The 22,206-nt window shown below is 37.0% G+C and overlaps 1 long non-coding RNA gene across 1 annotated transcript in view; it reads right to left on the bottom strand.

Annotated features, from left to right (window-relative positions):
• The window catches only part of LOC140532910 (uncharacterized), an 82,239-nt gene that overhangs the window by 44,808 nt on the left and 15,225 nt on the right, over nucleotides 1-22,206 (bottom strand). The window contains exon 2 of the long non-coding RNA XR_011976735.1: nucleotides 1,753-1,886. This is a non-coding gene — a long non-coding RNA (uncharacterized lncRNA). The remainder of the gene's footprint in view (nucleotides 1-1,752; nucleotides 1,887-22,206) is intronic.

The raw sequence follows: 22,206 nt of genomic DNA, 5'->3' as shown, positions 1-22,206 counted from the left end.
ACTCAAACACATGGCAATACTGATCAGTTTTTCAAAATAACCATATACTGGGCAGCAGGCTTTAAAAAGTACCATAGTGCCATGCATAGGTCACACCAAGCCTGAACTCAATATAATAGTTTAAATATGAATCATTGAGTATGTTAAATGAATTGCAACTCTTAATCATTTAACTAGCAATGAAGCATTCATTTACCTGACCTGGATGGATCATATAAAGAGTTATTAACTATAATGACAATAGGCATTAGATGTGAAAAACACTGGAACTTTGGGGGTGCAGGTTCATGGTTGTTGGACACTTGAGAGAACAGTCAGACTCAGTTCTGTCAGGATGAAATTTGGGGGCCCTGATGGTGAAGCAGGATGTGGCCTGTGAAATCACCGCTGTCTTCCCAACTCCTTTTTCTGTAAATTTCATGCAAATAAAAATAAAATTTAAAATCTCACAGCTCTTCTTTTATGTACTTCTAATGGTTTTCTTCCTTTTTTATGGTCCTGTTTCCTTCTTTGTGTGTGAGGGGACCTGACATGTGCAAAGGAGAAAGATTAATAGTGCTAGTAAGATCAAGGCCTTCTTATGAGCTAGCCGTTTGCCAGCGTTAAGCACATCGCTCATCTAAACCACCTTACAGCAGTCTGACTGAATGGGAGGGTGATTTTATGAGTGAATTAAATGGAAATTAGAATGATTTTTGAACATATGGCTACTTATTACTTTCCCAAAATTTTTATGAGGTTATAATCTAAATTTAAATAAGAGTCTAGAGGAAAATAAATTTTGGATAGGAACATATTACAGCCCTAAGCCTCCTTAAAAGGATGATGAAAATAAAATTTCCTTAAATAAAGGGAAAAAATGGGGGTCAGAGAAAAATTAATATTTATGAGAAAGCACCTAAGGAAAAACATTCATTGCAAATTTCCTTTCCAAGGAAAAAAAGGTCAGACTTTATGTTCAGGTCAAACTAAATTTAAAGCATGGTGATGAGTTAAGTAAATTATGATATATTAATGTAATAGAATACTTTAATGAAATTATGACTGATAAATCCGAGAAAGAGAAAGAAATCTAAGAAAACTTTTAAAAATAATTCAAGGCAAAAAAGTAGAATGAAAAAATGGAATACACACTGACTATGATCTCATTTGGAGAATTATGTAAGAATGAATGGACAAAGAATTCTGATGGGGACTTGAAGGCACTGGGACAGTACTGTGATACTTTATGCATTGAAATTAATTCATTTAAATGTAAATTATCACCAAACAAGTTTAGTTGCTTATTTTGATATTCAATGTCATTTTTAATAATACATTTAAGAAATAAATAAAAGAATGGAAATGAGGGTTTCTGTGACAGACCAGAAATGCTCATCAGCCTTATCTAGACCTTCTTAAAGAAGATGCATAAAGATGTGAACAAGGGTTTTTACTGTCAAGCCTAGTCATTTTTCTTCATAGAAGTCATTCCCCTCAGCTTTGCTTAGTAATCAACAATTGTCTTAATTTTCGCTTCTTAGCTCCTTCCACAGAACCATTAGGAACAATTCTGTACGTTAGCCCTAGTATAAGGTCTCCCTTGAGCCTTTTATTGTATTCAACCTGGTACCTACGGACAGAACTTGAATCAGTAAAAAGCATTTTCACCATCCTCTTAAATTTACATAGTAATATTCGACTGAATTTTATTTATCCAAGAGATCCCCCAAAATGAACATTTTTAAGCAAGTTTCATGCAAAGAGTTGTACCTGAGTTCGTTTTCAAAGGAAAAGGGATTGAAGAGAGTAGATTCTAGGCATGAGGACTAGCCAGGACAAATATGATGAGGTGGGAGAATGGGAATGAAATTTGTAAGCTTCTGGTAATCCAATTTAGTTGAAATCTAAAAAACATGAAGAGAAAAAATATTAAACAAAGCTAGAAAAGTCAGTTGACACTAGATTGTTGAAGGGCCTTAAGTACCAATGTAAGGAGTTTATACTTTTATCCTGTAGTCCATAGGGAGCCACTGGAGGTTTGGGGACAGGGCAGTGATATGGTTAGAGGTGTAGTATACAGTCTTCCATGGCTTCAGAAGTAGACAGTTATTATCATTTCCCAATGCTCTTCCATTTGGTGTCCTGTCACAACAAGGAACCTTGTCATGGCTAGCCATGATTAGCTCATGGATTAGGCTTAAAATGGGGGCAGAGGTGGGGGTGGAGTGGAAAGAGTATAGAGCAAAAAAAACTTGCCCCTTCTATTCTACTCTCATCTCCAACATTCAGTTCAATATTCTTATTTCCCAGCAATATATCATATCTCCCTCAGTCCACCCAACTCTCTTTTTTTTGTCTGTATAAGTAAGGCTGACCTGAAGCATGGTGCTTTTGAGATCAGTTAGGGCATAGTTTTTAAACCTTTAATTTCATACAATTTGGACAGGGTAAAGAATGGAGCCAGCCAGACCAGTTAGAAGGCTATTACCATAGCAAAGGTAAGGAACAATGAGTGCCTGAAAGCAGGAAGGCCACAGTGGGGAAAAAGAAAAACAGAGAGATGGGAGAAATATTGTGGAGGTAGAATGGATAGGACCTAGCAAATGACTGGATGCACAGGAGGTATGAGAAAGCGTGGGAAAGAATCAAAATGACTGCTGCTTTGACTAGGAGAATGCAATTTACATTAATAGACCTGAGGGAGAGGAGACTGTTGGCTTAGATGATCTCCTCAAATGGAATTTCTGGAAGGAGTCATCCAATGAGAGGAAGGGGCACATTAAGGGTAGAGTGTATTTCCAAGGAGGGAGTCCCAGGGCTGAAATGATAATCCAGTCTAATGATGTTGGGGCATGATGGAGAACTCTGGAGGTATACAACTTAGTGGGAAATGAATGTGAAATATCTCATTTGATCCTCCAAACAACCCTGTGAGATAAGCACCATTATTTTGCAAATGAGGAAACTGAGGTTGGAGAGGTTAAGTGAACTGCCTGACTCCAAGCACAGTGCTTTATCTGCTATGCCATCATATATCTACATATAAATTATCTTCATTTACACTTTTTAAAATTCTATTTTCCTACCTGAATATAGATATTCAATAAAGAAGAGTTAATTTTCAGGGGAATTAAGAAGTATTTTATATCTCTTAGTCAGTGTTAACTTCTGCTAGAGGAGGAAAAATAGATATGGAGAGAAACAAGAAAGAATCTATGAGACTTGAAAACTGATTAAATGTGGGGATGAAGAGGATGGGCAGAGAGAGAAACAAAAGAATCAGAGAAGACCCATTCTCCCAGTCACCAGGCCTGGAACACTAGGGAACAGGAAAAAAAAAATCAAGAGAAGGGACTGGTTCACAGAAAAGATATGAGTTGAGTCAAAGGAGACCACAAGAGACAGAGATATCTACTCATCAGAGAGATTGTTGGCCTGGCAACAGGAGGAATGTCAAAGTAGAAGATAACTGTTGATGTCAAATACATTGCAGAAAAAGGTGTGGATGTAGACTACGGAAAATTAAACAAAATGATACTTCGCATGATGTGAGGAGGGAAAAGCAACCTGACAAATGTAGACAGAACTATGAAGTTATTATCCTGAGACAGAATAGAGACAACCTTAAGACTCTAATTGAAGTATTTGTATCCATTGGAGGGCTTAACGAGGGGAAATAATAGGGTCAAAAATGGAAAGAAAAACAGTTGACTTTATTGACAGTATTTTTAAAAGATTGGAGGGATGGCTGCAAGATGGAAAAGAAAGCAATCATCCTGATGGATTACAGCAACAGGACTTGAGGATTTCAAATCCCTGGACTAGGGATTTGGATGTAGGGAAAGGACAATCTGATCTCATTACCTTTAAGTGAGTTTATAAGTCTCCTGTGAACAAAAAAATAGAGCCCTACAATTCCCAGGACTTTATAATAAATCTAAATGCTTTGCTAATTGCCTGTCACATTGCAAATAGTATTTGCTTTCAGAGTTTAAAAAAAAAAAAAAACAACCCACAACTCTTGAAATAAATCAGAACTTTCTATTCCTTTGAAGACAGATTGGAGAAAATAAGAACAAATCTTTGGTAATGAAGAAATCATGAACACTGTCTGAAGCTCGCTATTGTGTCTGTAAATATAACATGGGGGAGGAGGGTACAAGTAATCAAAAGTCACTTAGACACAGTTTCCCATAAAATAAAAATGCTAACATCTCATGCAGTATTTCCTCTCAATCTTCAGCTAAAATGAGGACAAGGAGCAATGATTAAAATAATATATGCTGAAAATTTCTATATGGCAAAAACCTGCAGCCAGATGACAACATCATGACAGGGCCTGAATCCCTCTATCATGGTTAGAGGAAGTAGAACATCAATTCAGTTTCATAAGTCATGATTCTCCAAGGACGTCAAAGGCCATGTGTGCCTTGATGCAGCACCTGACCTTCCATGGCCTTCCCAGTGCTCCCCTCAGTAGATCTCTTAATCATGCAAAAATTCACACATATTCCCTATCCAGTTAATCTCTCTGTTAGCTAAAGCTAAATGCTTAGCCATCTTTGGCATTATTTTATGTTATCAACAGACACCCATCTGTTTCCTAAATGTTTGGAACTGGGGGGGTAGGGGTCAGAAGATCATAAATTTAGAACTGGGAGGGCCTCTAATAGATCACTTACTCCAGTTTCCTCTTTTTAAATATAAAAAAAAAATCAAGATCCAGAGCAGTTGGGATAGTAAGTCAAGTCAAACATTTATTAAGAGCTTACTGTGTGCCAGGCATTGTGCTAAGTACTAGGGATACAAAGAAAAGTACAGTCTCTGCCTTCGAGGAGCAGCCTGTGTTCAAACAATTACGTACAAAATAAGATACATAAAAACTAAATTGGAACTAAGTCACTTCTCCACCAACCCTACCGCCACCAATATCTTCAGCCAAAATCTAATAACTGCCTGGAAAAAGTCATACCCAATGTTTCAGGGTGACCAAATTGAGGGTGTTAGTTTCTATTAAGTAGGATAGGATCTTCCTCACTCCAAATATTGATCCCAATGAGACAAGTGGAATGGATTGTGTTCATGGTTTCCTATGTATTGATAGTACAGGACCCCTTATTTTAAAACTGGATCCTTCCTTAAAAAGGGTTAGGGTTAGTACTGAAAGAGTTGATAGCATAGAAGATAAGATAGTGCTTCTCACTCCCAGTAAGGTAGAACTGAGGAGCAGACAAAAAGAACCATGTCTAGAAACATGACCTAAGCAGTGGTAGGTCGACCTTAAAGACATAGATGTTTAGCTCCCTTTCCATCCTGCAGAACAAAAAAGCAGGGATAAGCTCTGCTTCTCTTTTTCTTTTTGTGGATGGCACAGGAAACTTCAGCGTACTCTTTTATTTATCACAACAGACCCACTGAGGCTACAAGTCTCAAATAACCCATTTTCATCCCCTTTTCAAGAGTATTATGTCACTGAAACTTTCTCAGTCTCCATTTCCACACTGGTAAAAATGGAAATAAAAGTTCCTTCGGAAAGTTACTATGAAGATCAAATTAGACAAAGGCTTTATAAACCTTCAATGCTTCAAAACTGTGCTGGTGCTGTGATTTTAATATAGATATGCCTTTTACTGGTGCAAGTCATAACTCATCATGCCTTTTAATCCATTGGGGTTCCATGGACTTTTCTCTTTAATATTTAATAAATAAAATTATTATTTAGTTATTCTTAACATTCTTTTCTCTTTAAATTTTGAGTTCTAAATTCTCTCCCTCCCACTCACACCTCCCACTGAAAAGCAAGCAAAATTGTATCAATTATACATGTAAACTTGTGTAAAACATTTCCACATTAGACACATCCAAAAACAAAGCAACATAAAAATAAAGAAAATAAGAAAGCGATACTTCAGTTTATACTCAGTTCATCAGTTCTCTCTCTGGAAGTAGATAGCATTTTTTTATCATGAGTCTTTTGGAATTGTCTTGGATCATTTTGCTGATTGAAGTAGCCAAGTCTTTCACAGTCAATCATCATTACAACATTTCTGTTACTATGCACAATCATCTCATGGTTCTTCTGGCTTCATTTTGCATCAGTTCATATAGATCTTGTCATGTTTTTTTTTTTTTCTGAAACCACTCCCCTCATCATTTTTCATAGCACAATAGTATTCCATCACAATCAAATGCCATAACTTATTCAGCCATTCCCCAGTTGATGAATATCCCCTCAATTTCCATTTCTTTGCCACCACAAAAGAAACTGCTATAAATATTTTTTGTGATATGGGTCCTCTTTCTTTTTCTTCATCTTTTTGGGAGACAGACCTAGTAGGAGGACTTCTGGGTCAAAGAGCATGTACAGTTTTATAGCCCTTTGGTTCCAAATTGTTCCCCTTATAGTCCTAAACTCTCCAGAATGATTAGACCAGCTCATAACTCCACCAACAGTTTATTAGTGTATCTATTTTCCCTCAATCCTTCCAACATTTTTCATTCCTAATAGGTATGAATGAAGTGGTACCCCAGAGTTGTTTTAATTTGTATTTCTCTAATCAATAGTGATTTAGAGCATTTTATATGACTAGATAGCTTTAATTTTTTTCTTATGAAAACTTTCAATTTATAAGTTTTGATAATTTATCAACTGGAGAATGGTCTTATTTTTATAATTTGAACTCAATGCCCTGTAAAAATGTTTAATATTACTCATTGTCTATAGCACTTTCAGCAAAATATAGTCCCCCTAATTGCATCTTTTAGTTAAGTCTACTTTTCCCCTTGCTTCGTCTGAGAAAATAATTTCTACCCCTTCCTTTTTACTTCAGCTAAAGCATAACACATTCTGCTCCAGTCCTTTATGTGAACTCTGTGCACGCTTTTCTATTTCAGGTGTTTCTCTTGCAAACAATGTGGCACTGGATTCTGGATTCTAATCCATTCTGCTATCTGTTTCCATTTTATGGGTGAGTTCATCCCATTCCCATCCCATCACATTCACAATGATGATTACTATGTATTTCCCTCCATTCTGTTTTCTTTTGTTTATCCTTCTCTCTTTTTTTATCCTGTCCTTCCTCAAAAGTCTTTTCTTTCTGACCAATGCCTCCTATAACCCTTCTTCCCTTTTGTCATCCCCCCCATATCTCTTATCTCCTTCCCCTCTTGTTCTCTATTGAGTCAGACAGATTTTTTTTATATCCAACTAAATATGTGTACATATTCTTCCTTCTTTTAACCAAATGCAATGAGAGTGAGGTTCAAGCATTGTCTGCCACCCCATCCCACCCATAGTCCCCTGCACTGCAAAAGCACTTCCTTGCATTCCTTTTATGAAAGAAATATTTCTCCATTGTACCTCTCCCTTCTCCTTTGCAGGTACATCCCTCTTTCTCATTCCTTTTTTGGGGGGAGGGTGAATTATCCCAATATAATCAACTCACATTCATGCCCTCTATATAGACCCCTAATAATGACAGAGTTCTTAGGAGTTACATCTTCCCATATGCATCATCTTCCCATATAGGAATGTAAACAGTTTAAACATATTAAGTCCCTTATGATTTCTCTCTCATGTTTATCTTTGTTTGGTTCTCTAAAATCTTGTTTTTGCATGTCAGATTTTCTATTAGGCTTTGGTCTTTTCATCAGGAATACTTGAAAGTACACTATTTCATTAAATATTCATCTTCCCCTGTAGGATGATGCTCGGCTTTGCAGAATAAGTTGTTCTTGGTTGTAATATTAGCTCCTTTGCTGTTTGGAATATCATATTCCAAGCCCCCCTCTATTTTAACATAGAAACTACTAAAATTTGTTTGAGACTGACTGTGGCTCTATAATATCTGAATTGTTTCTTTCTTGTTGTTTCCAATATTTTCTCCTTGACCTGAGAACTCTGCAATTTGGCATAATATTCCTTGGAATTTTCATTTTGGTACCTCTTTCAGAAGGTGATTGGTGAGTTCTTTCAATTTCTATTTTACCCTCTGGATCTAAGATAGAGGAGGCACTTTTCCTTGATGATGTCTTGAAATATTATATCCAGGCTCTTTTTTTTTTGTTCATGGCTTTCAGATAGTCCAAGTTATCTCTCCTCAATCTATTTTGTAGGTCAGTTGTTTTTCTGACTAGATATTAAGTATTTTCTTCTATTTTTTTCTTTCTTTTCACTTCTTTTATTGTTTCTTGATGTCTCATGAAGTCATTAGCTTCCAGATGCCCAATTCTAATTATTAAGGAATTATTTTCTTCGGTGAGCTTCTGTATGTCGTTTTCCATTTGATCTATTCTGCTTTTTTTAAGGAATTCTTTTCTTCAGCAGATTTTGTGCCTTTTTTATCATTAGGCCAATTCTGATTTTTAAGGCATTATTTTCTTCAGTATTTTTTTGTGCCTCTTTTAACCAAACTGTTAATTCTCTTTTCATAATTTTCTTGCATCACTCTCATTTTGTTTCCTTTTTTTTCTTCTATCACTCTTTCTTTAATTCTTCCAGGAACTTTTGTTGGACTTGGATACAATTAGCATTTTTCTTTGACGCTTTGATCGTAGCTGTTTACAAATAGTTATCTTCTTGTAAGTTTGTATTCTGACCTTCACTGCCACCATAGTAGCTTTTTATGGTCAAGTTCTTTTTTTGTTGATATTTGCTCATTTTCCAACCTATTTCTTGACTAAACTTTTTGTTAAAGTTGTGCTCTGTCCCTCTAGGGAATAGAGGGGCACTGTGTCAAACTCCAGGCTTTTTCATGCTGCTGTTTCCATGGATAGTTTGAGGGTCTACAAGTTTTTGGTGTTTCCAAGGTGGTGTGACATAAGGAGAAGTGTGTTCATTGTTTTCCTAGTCTTTGCTCTGGTCTTTACCCAGGAATAGCTCTTCCTTCCCTGCAGGTAGAAGCATTAGCACTCCTCTTGCCCCTGGAATTGTGATCAGGTTCCCAGTTCTCCTGCACCCTCAAACCCTGGCACTCCTCTTGGTCCTGAAACTGTGACCAGGGCCTCTGCACCCTTTTGACCAACCAAAGCATTCCTCTCCATCGTTGTGAATCATAACTGCTTATGAACAATATAGTTGACAATCAATGCCAGCCGTACTAGTATCAGCAAAGGTTCCTCCGTAATCTCTTTCTGACTGACCCCCCCTACCACCTCTAGGCTGAGAGCTCCCAAAGGTGCTGTTGCTGTGGCTATGCCTCCAAAGTCACCTGTAGCCATGTGTGTGCCCTCCAGAGAGGACTCCATATCAGTGTCACAGATCTCTCCTTCCAATCTCCTAAGTTGTATTAGGCTGGAAAAATGTCTCACCCCAATTTTATGTTGACTCTCACTCCAAAATTTGATTTGAGGCATTATTTTAAAGTTGTTTGGAGGGAAATATTGAGAGAATTCAGCTGTATTCCTGTCTATGCTCTGCCATCTTGTCTCCTTTCCATGTACTTTTCAACCTAATGATGCTGGCCTTCTTGCTCTTCTTCACACAAGACCCTCCATCTCCCACTCCAGGCATTTTCAATGGCTGCCCAACAAACCTTGAATGCTCTCCCTCTTCATCTCTACCTCTACATTTCTCTAATTTCCTTCAAGTCCCAACTAAAATCCCATCTTCTCTAAGAAGCCTCTACTGATGCTACTTATTTCCTATTTATCTTACATATAGCTTGTTTTGCAAATATTGTTTACATGTAACCTGCAATATTACCAAAAATCATGCATCTTTTGTTCATTATGGGATAGCTTATAAATAAAAAAATTTATAATTGGTCTGATCCAGCTACTTTTTTTGACTTTATCTTCTCAAGTGCCATAGACAATATCATGGACAAATGCATTAGAGTTAAAATGTAATGACTTCTCTCTCACTAGTGATGAAAAGAAATCATTATAGATGAAAAAAATTCATTTCATTTTCCGTGTATTTATTATTCTCCTTGTGAATTTCACATGTGAATATTCTTGAGATAATATGTCTCATTTAGGTTTCATGCCAATTTTGTTTAGATTTGTTTCCACTGTTGGTTTCTACTTAATGAAGCAATGCTATTTGTAATTCTCCACCCTAATCTATTTATAAATGATATAGTCCACTACCAAATGTCAAGATAGAACAAGAATGAAATAGATGAGAATAAATATAGGTATCAAATATAGTATGTGAAGAATACTTATTGCCCAGATGTCAGTATGCATTTGAGTGGATACACTATAGAAGTTGGAAAGTTCTTTTTTGACTCTAAGTTTCCCATGAGAGCAAAGATCCATGTTTTCAATATGAATATTTTATTAGTATTACTATAAATCAACAAAACTTGGAGTAACACTGCTTCCAAAGAACTAAGATTAAATATTACACAGAAGTCAATGGAAAGGAAAGATCATAACATGTAACAAGGGAATCTTAAGGAAAACAAGAATTAAAGATGGAATCAAGGAATATGTGGCAAGAAAGATGTCAAATGTCAAGAATGAGAGATGACATGGAGATGACCAGAGTGCACTCCTGGTACCCAAGAGGGGAGAAAGTAAAGGTAGACAACCCCCCACTCCCATTCCTGCTCCCACTACCACCATGGTAAACTTTTAGGAGAACATGAAGGAGAGTCAACATGAAGAATGTATGAGTTCCAATCAGCATCATTGGAAGGAACTCCTTAATCAATGAGATCCCAGATTCATTTGAATATATACTCATTTCCCATAGTCACTTGAGAAATACTATCAACTAACCTCTGGCTAGAATATGTGCAATAAAAGGGAAAGCTTTCTTGAAACATATGTATTGTGCAATGTATTGTAGACTTCTTTAGGGAATGACTGTGTTTGAGACTGAAGAAAGAATTAAATTAGAGTTTTAATTCATTTACTGACATTAATTAGCACACTGAAGTCAGTTAAAATTGACTAGCTAAGGAACGGAACTTAAAAAATGGTAAACCCAGAAAAGCAAATTCAGTCAGAAATTGGTAGTAAATGATTTATTAACTGATACTACTAAATTTGATTCAAAGCCAATCAGGGGCTTTATTTTTTCCAATGTTATTTTTAAAGTGCTTTAGGCTGATAATGCTTACACTTTTCTGCCTGAGAGATGAAAGGGATGTGTAACTCCCACACTGCAGAGACGGGGGAGGATGGCCAGCTATAGAAAGATTAGAGAAGGGCAGGCTATTTGTTATCTTGTTTTGACATTTCCTAGCTTTTTATAACCTATTCACACATAGCTTAGAGCAAGGGTTCTTAACCTTTTTTGTATCTGGGACCTTCTTAGCAGTCTGGTGAAACCAATGAATTACTTCTCATAATAATATGCACACACATACACATACACACACACATATATATATAAATATATATATTATATGTTTATATATAATTGATAGGATGGCAAAGTAAGCCAATCACATTGAATCACAGAAAAAATATTTTTTAAAGTTGATGGACCCCAATTGTAAAATGTCAAAGTTTTCCACAACCAGGATTAGTTTTCCCCAAAAGACAACAAAGCTATCCCTAGGACCTGATTGGCCCATCTTCCCCTAATGCAGCCTTCTAGTCACCTAAAAACATAAAAAGTTTCACCCACATAGAGGCAGGATCCCTCAACTTGATGAATGTCTGAAAACTTGTTGGATGCCTAAAGACCATGTGAGTCACCACATATTGTACTGCTGTCTAGACTCATTTTAATAGAGCGTCAGTGGAGGAAAGTGCTTTTATAGAAACTAAGTACCTACTCTATCTTTATTTCATATCCTTGTTTTGCAAGAGCAAAGTAAGCCCCCTTTTGTTAACTGTTCAATGATTTACGACTGTCTCATTTCACCCTGAGATTGCACGTGAACTGCCAGGGCATTGGTATCAGACCTACCCAACACCAGGTTAACAACTCCTAGTTTATAGTGAATGTGGAAGTGTTGAATTTCCCATGACTTGGTCCATCATAGTCCATTCAGGTATGATTTCAAGAAATTGACAGCAAGTGATATTTAGCAGAAAGATCACTAAACAAGTAGTCAGAATACCTGGGTTCTAATTGAAGCCCTGACACAAACCATCAGTATGATCTTATACAAGACATTTTTCTCCCTGTCTCATTTTTCTCATATAACAAATATGGAATTAATCTGGGTGAACTCTAAGACCCCTCCCAATTCTAATATCCTATTTCATTCTAATAATGATTATGCTTTACATTCATTTCTATAGCACTTAATGCTTTGTAAGATATCTCTTCTTTTATCCTCCCAACAACTCTATGAGGTAGAAGAGGAAGGTAACCATTACCCTTTTCTTGTAGTGAAGATCCTAGGACACAGAAAGTTTAATGACTTGCCACAGTCACATAGCAAGTAAGAGACAGAAGTTTCCAGAAAACAACTTTTCTGATCTCTAGTCCTCTGCTTTTATATGAATGTCACGCTATTTCCCTGAATTATGAAGAGGTTGGTATAACCTTATGATCTTAACAAGTCTCTATTGCACAGACAAAATATTCTTGTTTAGTTTCTCATAAGACAAATAATGCAATCTTTCTGTGTAAATGGAGTAGTATATGAATAACTAACATATTCCAGAGAAAAATCTCAGTGAAATTATAGCTATAAATTAGCAAAGGATTCCACTGCTGGCAAATCTCAAATCATTACCTCATTCCTTGCTGCCAGCAAAGAACTCAAGCAAAGGCAAAAATATCTTCTCAGAGACTGAAGCAATGGCATATATATTCATGCATTTAAGACACCACCAAAAAAAATGATCAGTGAAAGAATAAGAAAGGAATCTCTCCATGCAGAAGTCTGCATCTTGCCAGGAAAGGCTGATTCACGATTATTCATTCCTTCTTGCAAACACTTGTTCATTCATTCAGCAAATATTGATTGGATATTTAATACCCAAAAAATCTTTCTTTGAGGCTGACTACTGCTTAAGTCTTTCTCTAACACTGAGCCCCTTTTGGTCCTGCCATGAGTGGAGGTCCAAAATGCTCATGAGTATTTGGAATCACAGAATGATAGCACTTGAAGAGTAACATCTCTTGAGCTATCTCAAGCAATCTTAAGTTTTTTGGTATATGTTCTTTGACCATCTGATGAAATTAACCACCCTTTCTCCAAAAAATATTTGTTGCCTACATTTGTATAAACATAATAATGTCTATCATCTACACTCTTTGAAAGAGATGTCATATTTTTGTTAGAAATCAGGAAAAATAACTAGTTCTAGTTCATAGAACCCTCTATCCAAGGATCCCTTATGAATCCATGGACCTCAAGTTACAAAACCCATGATCTAGTCCAAACCTCTCATTTAAAGATGAGGAAACAGACCCCAAGAAGGGAAGGGACTCGTGAAGTTTGCACAAGTTGTGAAGTGACAGTGCCAAACCTGGACCCCAGGTCTTCTGCCCCCAAGTCTCAAGTTCTTTCTACTATACCATATTGCAAGTGGACCATTGACTTCTTCAAAATTCAGACTGTGTATTTCTAAACATCTATATTTTAGCACAGTTGATTCAGTTGCTCATACCACCTTGGATGGTTAATATTGATCAACAACTACGTCACAATTAGTATTTGATAGCACCCAGCCCTACAAAAAAAGGTAAATCCACCCTGCTACAATCAAAGTGATGAAATAATAGGAATAATAGCTTGAAAGTTCATTTGTGGTTTAAGAGATGTATACACCCACCAACTATTATATAGGGTGACCCTTGCATGTGTGTATATGTGTGTGTGCATATATACGCACATGCTATAGAAATGAATTATGGTGCACAAAAAACAACATAGTATTACAGCAAAAGACACTAAACTCTCCTCAATAGAAAAGAAGCTTTCAACATACATATGAAAGTTAAATTCATCCTTCTTAGAAAAAAAATACAAGCAACTATTTTGAATTTTTTTAAGTGTCTTTCACACAAGGCCGATTATAAAAATGCTTCCCAGGCTATTACAGAGGCAGTTAGGTGGCACAGTGGATAGAGCACTGGACCTGGAGTCAGGAAGACCTGAGTTCAAATCTGGCTTCAGATACTTATTAGCTGAGTAACCCTGGGTAAGCCACTTAATCCTTCAGTTTCCTCAACTGTAAAATAAGGACAATAATAGCACCTACCTCCCAGGGATGTTACAAGGATCAAATAAAATAGCATTTGTAATAATATTAACACAGAACCTGGCACATTGGAAATGCTTAACAAATGTTCCCTCCCCTCCCACAAAATATAGTATGGTAGAAATATATTAAAATACATAGACTAAAGCATATTAGAATACCAAACAAACTGATGGAGAGAAAAACTTAGCCAATGGAAAAGCTTAGGATCTATAGGTAAAAGAAGAAACTACTTCTGATCTTTAAAAAGTTGATAGCAATATAAAACATTAACCAAATTAAAATAGAATATGAGGAACAAGAAGTATAACATTACATGTTATCAAGTCTGATTCCTTATTACTGAGATTTCTTAAAATTGAATTTTTCAGATATACTAGAAGAGGTTACCTAAAGAGAAGAAAAAAATTATCGTGATACCCTGTGTAATAACAGTGTAACATAAAAGAGACCAAATTTTTCAGTGGCATAGATCTCAATGAACTGTCAGTTGGATAAATAGGACAAACTATGAACAGCTGCTGTGTCTCCTTGATCAGGGCACCCATCATATACTGACACAAATTCTGCAGTGAAATAGGAATGGAGGAAATCTTGCAAATAGAATCTGACACTCCTCTTTGTCCGGGTTTGATGGATTTACTGATAACTCGGATTAAAATTCACAATTTCCTTGGAAGAAAGCAAGAGAAAAAAGCAGGATTTGCCTGTCACATTTCTGCAAAGATAAATTGTTCAAGGGTCATCCCAATGAATAGGAGGAACACATTGAAAGGATATCCTGGGGATCATAGAACAGGTCCCCTGTAGTATGGTAATTACGTAAATACATTATTTCATTATTTCCCTCTCCCCACCTTGGTAATTGTTACTTAAGAACTAAATCTAAAAAGTGTCATTTTATACTATCTAGAAGGTATAGATTCTCTGAACAGTGCTAGCCTATATTATTTCAATAATTAATGTTGTAATATTGGATTTTCCCATGAGACAAAAAACAAGCCAAAATTAGTTAAGCCGAAAGGGGGTCATCTGTACAAGTACAAACCATATTTTAAACAGCAGCAGGTACTTCCTATTTATCTTGTTCTCATCCTGGGATGCAACACAACTTGGCCAGACATTTAAATAGATGGAACCTCTTTATCTTTCTGCTGATGATTTGTAAAGTCACTATAAACACACAAATGCATTTAACGTTTCTAATTTACCAGGAGGCATACAAGCAAAAAGGAGTCACCAATTCTTGCCCCCTAGGAACTCAAGAGTTCTGGATTTGGAGCCAATAGGAGCAGGGTTCCAAGAATGAATGACCTTGGACATGTCACTTATCTTTGGGAGGGCCTAGGTTTCCTAATCAGTAAAAGGAGGGAATTCACTTAGATAATCTTTAAAATCTTCTTCTAACATCAAACCTAAGATCCTAAGATCCAGAAGGAAGAGGTGAAGAGTGGTCTCACTATCTCTTTACTGGTAGCCATAACAATGGTCTCTTATCCAGGAGAAAAGGTAGATCACGGAAGCCACTATACTATACTGTACATGTTGTTAAATCACTGCTAATGTGTTGGGCAGAATATTGTTTTCATTAAGACTAAGCCCAAGTAACAGTGCATCACGTTAGAGACTGCTTGCTTTTCAAAGAATTGAAATCCTGACATAGAGACAATAGGGAAAAGTCTGATAAGATTCAGAGGTATTTTTTCTCTCGGAGAAAAACATTCTCACGAATGTTTCTTAAAAGTTAACAGTATAGACAAGACAGATTTAGCTGAATAAATATCACATGGAGGGAAAATGTGCCCTAAAAGAATCTTTTGATTAGTTTAATAGATAATTTAGCAGTTGTTCCCAAACCACACAGCAGGTAGGTGATGTAGTGGATAGTGTGCCAGGTTTGGAGTCAGGAAGACTCAGCTTTGTGAGTTCAAATCCAGTCTCAAACATTTATTAGCCGTGTGACCCTTGGCTGGTCACTTAACCCCATTTGCCTCAGTTTCCTCATCTATAAAATGAGCTGGAGGAGAAAATGGAAACTCTACTCCAGTACTTTTGCCAAGAAAACCCCAAATGGGGTCACAAAAGGTCAGCCACGACTGAACAACGAAACAAACCATAACCCATGGTATGAATTATATCTCTATCCATTACAGGGAGAACAAAACTCAAAACCTTTGTTCATTTCCTGATCCCCCAGTGTTTTTCCCCTGTGAAACTAGTTTAAATATTTCAATTCCATCCCCCTCTTCAAAAAGACTGTTATTAGAGAGCCAGCATTGGAAGTTTCTTCCTTCTAGGCTAGAGGGGAATTTAGCTCAGTCACATGCTTCCCTCTAGTGTCTAAAACATGAAACTCTTAATTGGGTCACTGGAACTTGAAGGCAACAAACCAAAATCGGAGGACCTCAGTCATTGAATACAGTATTCTGTAATCATCCTTCCATAATCAAGACAAATCTCACAGGGATATAATAAGATCTCACTGTTACTAAGTCCTCATAATGCGGGACATTATCCTAATCACAAGACCATAGATTTACAACTAGAAGGGACCTTTGAGGCATTCAAGTTCAATCCTTTGATATTATAGAGGAAAATGACAAGGAAGGTAAATAACGTGTCCACAGTCACACATAGTAAGTGTCTGTGGTGATACTTGAAACCAGGTTTTCTTGACTCCACTTCCAGTACCCACAATGGCTCATACAAATATCTTATAAAATACTCACAAGATTATAAATATGAAACCTGGTTGTTGTTTGGGACCACAAACCAGGTAATATTCACGGACTCTTCCGCAACTGGAACTGAAGAGCTAAGCAAAGTACACATAAGACACAACCACTAATTTTCCCAACCCAGATAGCTTGCCTGCTGGGAAAGAGAGTGTAATGCATTAAGATATAGTCTTTTTTCCTGCAATGGTATCTGAATCTTTTTCAGTTATTCCTTTCCTTGCCTCTGAAAGTAGTAAGCACCAAATGGCGACTGTAGATTGAATATTTAAAGCTAGAGACTGTATTTCAGAAGCAATGGCCCCCCAGATGACAGTAAACCATAACAGAAACCTGTGCTCCTGCTGCATCCACCTAACTGAAGAGGGGCACTGCAGTTATCAGCTTTGCAAGAAGTAATACCAAGGAAAATTAGATGAGGGCCAGTGGAAAGGCCAGTGGTATTTGAAATTCAAGGACCTCAGTTCACAGCCTGGTTCTATCATACACATCCCTGAGGGACATTCAACAGGCCACTTCATGTCCAGTGCTATTTGCTCATCTAGAAAAGGAAGGAATCAGACTAGATCAAAAGTTCTGAAACCTTTGTGTCATGGACCCCTTTTGCAGTCTGGTGACCCCTTCTCAGAATCATGTTTTTAAACAATTGCAGGAAATGTTCAATTAGCATTAGAGGTTAGTAAAAATAAAAGATTATTTTTTTTCCCTCCAAGATCATGGATTTTAGGTTAAGGGCCTTTGGGCAAAATGAGTTTAAAGATTCCTCTCTGTCCTAAGTCTATGATGCTGTGAAGGGCAACATAAGAGCTTTTGTTTTTAATTTTGTTTAGTTATTTTTCAACTGTGTCCAACCCTTCATGACTCCATTTGGGGTTTTCTTGGCAAAAAACTGAAGTAATTTGCAATTGCCTTCTCCAGATCATTTTAAAGATGAGGAAACTGAAGCAAACAGGGTTAAATGACTTGCCCAGGGTCACACAAGTAATAAGTATCTGAAGTCAGATTTGAACTCAGAAATATAAGTCTTCCTGACTCTAGATCTGCCATTCTATCCACTATGCCACAGAGCTGTAGATGTACCATTGCATTATATAAAATAGAGATATAAATACAGACATATATGTTATATACATGTATGTATGTGTGTATATATACATACACATATATATATACACATACACATATGTATATGAAGGTTAGGTTGTTTCTGTCTTCCTAACTCTCCCCTCTTCTACCCCTCCATCCCCCAGTAGAATGGGAGATTGCCAAAGGAGAAAAGATGCAAAATTCAGGCTCGGCAACAACTCCTGTATGAGATTTCACTATTAACCAAATAATTATAATCTTTCCATTTTTTTCCTCTTCTTTAGCTGTCAGTACTCGATGTGTTAGCTATGTTCCAACTCCATGCTTAGGGCTTCTGGGCTTGTCAAACGAGCAGACAAAGCAAAAAGATCAATAAAATGTTAGCTATCTTGTTCTTTTCATCAAAGAAAAGCTGAAATCATTTTTTAGGTGAGTGATTCTGACAAGGTTGGTGCTAAGTGCCATATTCAAATGCAAACAACATTCTGAAGAGGATTACACAGGCATTTGTACAAGAAGTATACAATAGTATTTGAGCAAAAGAGACAATCTGTTTTGAGAATTTCAATTTTGTTCTTCACATTTTTAAAGGGGCGGATAACAAGGCCGGCATTTCCCTTCCCCATTAAGGTAGGCAAGCAGTTCTCATATTAGCAAGCCATTACTGGTAGAGAGAAAGGCCGTCTAGAGGGGTAGAGAGCATCTGGCTCTGAAGTCAAACAGGCCTCCAGGTTCAAAAATCTGCCTCTGACAGTGATGTGCTAATTATACGTTCAGGTCACATCTGAGTGGGGACCTTTAACTTCCTAGGTAATACAATTTGAATAGGGGTCACCTGCCCTGCTGAGTGAATAGGTTTTCCTTTTCCAGTCTTCTATTGACAAGCATTCAGGAGACTGGGAAGAGTCCTGGATGTAGATTTAAATCACCTGGGTTCAAATTCTGATTCTGCTGTTTGTTAGTTCTATGACCTAGGTGATTTAATCCTTATGAACCTGTTTTCTCATCTATCAAATGAGGACACAACTCCTAAGGTCCCTTAGGACCTTATAAAAAAAAAATCTATTATACTCTTTATAGCTGACAGCCCAAAGAGTCCCTGTTGCTAAATTGATCCTATCAGGTACTATGAAAGCCTAAGGAAGGGGAGTGAGGAGGGAAAAATAAGCATTTATTAAGCATCTACTATGGGCCAAACGCTGTATTACATGCTTTACAAACATTATCTCATTTGACCCTCACAATAATCCTGTGAGGTGGATGGCTAAGATGAAATGAGGGTAGTTAGGTGGTGCAGTGGATAGAGCATTGGCCCTGGAGTCAGAAGGATCAAAGTCCAGCCTCAGATACTTATTAGCTGTGTGACCCTGGAAAAGTCACAACCTCAATTGCCTCAAAACAAAAGGGAGGGGGGAATAAGTGAGAGAATATTCAATTTAAGCTCATTTTCTATTTTTCTCAGTAACACATGTAAAATGATGCATCTGAAGTCAGAAGATCTGCATTTGATCTCATTTTGGCCACTTATAGATCTACAATATAGATGTAAAACTTATAGATCAATTAACCTCTTTGAGTCTCAGTTTCCTCATCTTCTGAATTATTAGACTGTGTGGTCTCTAACACCTCTTCCAGTTATATACTATTAACATTTTGCTCTTTTCGGTGATTTTCAGTCTATGCTGACTGGGTCATTTTTATCTAATGGTGAAGTCATTTTCAGGGGTAATTTCCACCTAAAGGGTAAGAGCTAAACAAGACAACCAAGTTAGTCTCCACAAATTGTATTCACTGTGTTTTACAGGGTCCAGCCTCAGGCATTCAACAAGCACATTGGTTACTCAACAAAACTTTATTTAGGTCCTTCTGTATGCAAAGTATTGCTCATGGTGTTTAGGAAGCTACAAAGGCAACTGAGACATGGACTCAGTCCTTACCCTATGTCAATTATATACATGGTGCACATCCTCCAAGAGAAGCTGAATGTAACCTCACGTTACAAACCTTTCTTCTTGTACCTATCCAGAGAAAGCCTGATCTCCCACTAGACCTCCAGAGACCATCACCTACTGAACAGCTCCACCTAAATGTACCTCCTGAGCAGCCACAGATACCACAGCCCCATAAAAGAGAGTTCATATCACAAAAGTCCCTGGCACAATCAAATGTTTCAATATCAAAATCACCTATCAGTAGAAATAGTCTGATAGAAAACACAATACCATTTGGCTTGCCACTACACCCTAAGTATCACTAGACCTTTCTATCTTACCTAAAGCTAAATCATATGTACTGTCTCCTCCCATATGAGCTCTTTGAAAGCAGGGACTGTCATATTTTTTCTATTAGTATCCCCATATTAGTATCCCCAGTACTTTCCACACAGTAAGCTTTCATTCATTCGTTTACTCAAAATTAATATGCCAACACTCTGGCAAGTAAGTGAACAGAACACTAGATTTAGTGTCTGGGAGAAAACCCCAGTTCAAATCTTCCCTCAAACACTTAGCTCCTAGCTGTTCAACCCTGAACAAGCTATTTAACTTCTTAGACTGTTTCCTCACCTGTCATATAGGGGTAATACTAGCACCTACCTCATATTGCTATGACGAGCAAATGAACAATGTATTAAGACACTTTACAAACAATTAAAACACCATATAAACGATTTATATAAATCAGCTTTGGAAATCCATCCTCTTATCTAATTTCCCTACCTCAGCTGAGAGAATAACTATCTTCCTGGTCCCCCAGGTTCACAAATGCAATCATTCTAGAATCTTCCTCCTCATACAATGCCATATCCAGTTGCTAAATACTGTAAATTTTACTTCCACAACATATCCTATATTCATCCCATTATTTCCATTCACACTGCCATCACGTTGGTTCAAGTACTCATCATCTTTTCCCTGGAGTATTGTTAATAGCCCCTAAGCTGATCTCTCTGATGCCAGCTTCTCACGGCTCAAATCCATCCTCTACCAGCTGCCAAAATAATTGGTTTTAAGGCATAGCTTTAAGCATGTTATGCCCCTGATCAAAAATCTTCATTGGCTTCCTGTTAAATAGAATAAAATACAAACTTTTAAGCCCATCCACAACGTGATTCCAACTTATCTCTACAGATTTATTTCACATTACTCCCCTTTACAGTGTATTTGTGTGCAAGGTCCAAACTGCATTACTAGGAGTTCCCCAAACTCAAAGTGCCATCTCCCACCTTTGTATATTACTCATGCCTCCATTTAATTCAAGGTTCAGTTCAGGCATTGCCGCCTACTTGAAGTCTCCCCTGATCCTCCCAGAATTTTACCCTCTTCTCACTTTGGCATTGTTTACTGATATGCATATGTCCTGTTCTTAGAAGATGCTAAGTTTCTTAAGGGCAAGGACTGTTTGGGGTTTTTTCTTATAATTACTGTCTTTATATTTCCAGCCCCAGCACAATAACTACACTAATGGACCATCTTATTTTGTTTAAAGTAAGAATAAGACATCGTATTGTTTAGTAATTGACTTCAGACCCTACCAGTTTTATTGTGTAACAAATTGTAAGGAGTTCTCTTGAGGATACTAACTAGTAGCCCATGCTCATGTAGAAAACATTATAATAAGAAGTGTTTTCCCCAAGTATTGATTTCATTTTGGACATTTAGGAAAAAAAAAAAACAAAACAGATGATTTGGGCAGAAGGTCAACTGACTGAAAAACTTTCTACACTTAACATCAGAATTTATTCCTTATAGGAAACTGACATGTTTCACATGTGTTCAAGCTACCATTTGGTTTAAACACAAAAGGACTTAGAATTACCTTGGATAATAAGAGTTGATATTTATAAAGGGCTTCAGGGTTTATGAGACACTTTTACACACCTTATTTCATTGAACTGTCACAATAACCCTGTGAGGTAAATACTTTATAATATTATCCCCATTATATAGATGAGAACACTGAAAGATTGAGAGAGATCCCTCAGTCCCACAGCTAGTGTCAGAGGACGGATTTGAACTGAGGTCTCTCCTGACTCTGAGTCTTGTTCTCTTTCCATTATACCACATTGCCTCCTACTAATAATTCACCATCCAATCACTGTGACTTAGTAATTATACAATGACTGTACATCCCAATGCCTAAAGCCTGTAGTAATGAATACCATATTCAAACAGCAGAAATATCTCTAGTCTGGCAAGTTAAGGAGTTCTAGAGACATTTAACAAGCCATAATGTTTTCCTCACAATTAGAAAAATAATAACATCTTAAGTTTTTTTTTTATTT

The sequence above is a fragment of the Notamacropus eugenii genome, chromosome 3 (assembly GCF_028372415.1).
Source record: "Notamacropus eugenii isolate mMacEug1 chromosome 3, mMacEug1.pri_v2, whole genome shotgun sequence".
NCBI classification, from domain to species: domain Eukaryota; kingdom Metazoa; phylum Chordata; class Mammalia; order Diprotodontia; family Macropodidae; genus Notamacropus; species Notamacropus eugenii.
Note: the sequence above shows the minus strand (reverse complement) of the source record. Positions and strands in the feature narration are given on the sequence as shown.